We start from the raw sequence: 2,408 nt of genomic DNA, 5'->3' as shown, positions 1-2,408 counted from the left end.
GGATGGTTCACAAACTTTCAAGCAGCACTGTAGCTCAGTCTGACTCACTGAGAACAATTGTATCCATAATTTAAAAAAAACAAGAAACAGACAAAGTAGTATGCAAGTTTGCAGCTGCAGTCCCTTCAAAGACTCTGCTGTTTCTGAAGGGACTCCAGGGATGCTGGCAATATGAATTACACCTGCATACTAAGTATATGTATATATTGACTTCCTTGGAGGCAGTGTCTGCAAAGCCTTTTATGCAAACCTGTAAAAATCTCTATTCATCATCTAACATGCTTAACCCTATCTGGGTAGCAAGGGGTGCTGGTTCCGACCTCCATCGCAGGACTGCATAGAGACAGACACGACAAACAATCATGCACAGACATGATTGTTTGAAGCACCAAAACCTAAGAAGAATTTAGATCAAGATCAATCAACACTCATGTTTTTGGGAAATAGCCGTGCATGCACAGGGAGAACATGCAAACTCCATACAGAAAGATCACGGGCTGGGATTCGAACCCATGTTTGCCACTGTGCAGCCCCTGTAAAATATCCATGAATGCTTATTAAATTTTTTTTTTAATTGTCAGTCCAAGACCTTTCAAAGCTTTTCCCCTACTTCCTGCTTTTTTTATATATATTAAAGCATCACCAATTACATTTTTTAAATCATTTGTTGCAAGTGTCAAAGAAATCTACACGGAGGACTTCACAATCATTTCTGCAGGCTGTGGCATAGAATAACTGTCGAATAACAGTTGATGAAACTGTACTGTTTCATCAACCAATCAAATTTAGAGTTAGTGACACCAAGGCCTTCTAGCAGGCGTAATGTGACATTAGCTTATTCACACCCCTTGATTGGATGGTCAGAAAGTGTTCTAGCCAGAGCTAAAACATGCATGTGGAGTGAAACTTTCAAACAATAGTTAATGACTTTTGAGGGAAAGAGAGTAGATCTACAGTTGAGCTAGCAAGTGTGCAGGAAAACAGACCTCCACAATGAAATGGTGAAATGAAACAGATAAATCTTTTTTAAAAAACTGAAAGACTCACTTCTTTATGTAAGGAGGAACTTTCATTTTGGGGACACAACAAAAACGTTAGATCCAAAAGCAAAGGAAACTCTGAGGACCTTCTTGGTATCATAGATGTACGCAGAGCAGATTTACATTCCCAGCTGTCCACTAGTAAAGTGTTTAGTGGAACATCAGGCAAATGAAAAATGGCCTTACTGCTGCTATTGCCGAGGTGATGGAAGAGGAGATCATAAGGGCAGTTAATAAAGCACCATTTCTCTCTGTTATGGTGGATGAGACAACAGATGTGAGTAAAGTAGTGCAGCTGGCATTGGTCCTGCATTGCATAACGGACACAAGTGTCAAAGAGGGCTTTGTCGGATTTGAGCCATTGGAAGCGAGTGGATGACATTGCAGGTCCTATCATCCAATTTATGGTGGAAAATAAATGTCTGGGTAAAGTTGTGGTGCAGTGTTTTGTTGGTGCAGCAGTCATGTCTACTGGACTGAATGGGATGCAAGCTAAGGAAAAGGAAGGAGCACCTTTGGCATTATTTATACACTACTGTAACAATTTAGTACTGGCACATCAAAGTTGAAGGAATGCAAGATCATTTTCTGCGCACCTCAATGGTCTCTTGTTGCAGTTTTTTGTCTAGATCACCAAGATGCACACAACCACTGGATGAAATCTGCCAGCGGACGTCTCAGTCGTGTGGCAATTTACATCAGGAATGGTCAATACAGTCTTCGAGAACAAACTGCTCTGAAGCTCTTCCCCCCTTTTTTTCCTGAACATGCAACTGTTCCTTTTTTGGTTTTGTTAGGCAACAGGATGTGTCTCGAAAATGAACGTCTTTGTTCCTGAGTGCATTAGCAAACTCAAAATTGTCTTTACATATTGCTTTTGGTTCAATGAATTCCCTCTGTGGGGATTTTTAGGCCACCCATATACCGGACTGTTTTTATTGCACATAATGACACTCTTACCAGCTATAGCCTGTTATCTTTTGCTATTGTTCTGGGGTTAAAATCCTTTTTTGCATTTCTATGGGTGTTGTATGCACTTTATGCAAACACCTGGTTTTATCTGCAATTACTGTTCCTTTTTTTCTGATGACAAATCAGTTCCCTACAACATTTCCTAACGTTGTAGGAAACTATTTGACCTTTGTTGTAATTTTCTCTTTTGTAGCATTCTCCATCTAATCAGTGTGCTCTGTTCTCCTCCTCCTCTGTCTCTGACTGGTAATGTGATTAGATTAGCTCCTCTGTAAACACCACATTGATAAAAAAGTCTGATTTAATAAAATCAAGTAAAAAATCTAACAATCACCAGCATTAGTTTGTGGATAAGAGAAAATAGTATAATGTCTTTAAGTATGTTTTTCTCTAAAA

The sequence above is a fragment of the Poecilia latipinna genome, unplaced genomic scaffold (assembly GCF_001443285.1).
Source record: "Poecilia latipinna isolate Pla-1442-1.1 unplaced genomic scaffold, P_latipinna-1.0 Scaffold855, whole genome shotgun sequence".
NCBI lineage: Eukaryota > Metazoa > Chordata > Actinopteri > Cyprinodontiformes > Poeciliidae > Poecilia > Poecilia latipinna.
The sequence above is the reverse complement of the archived record's forward strand: the minus strand, read 5'-3'. Positions refer to the sequence as shown.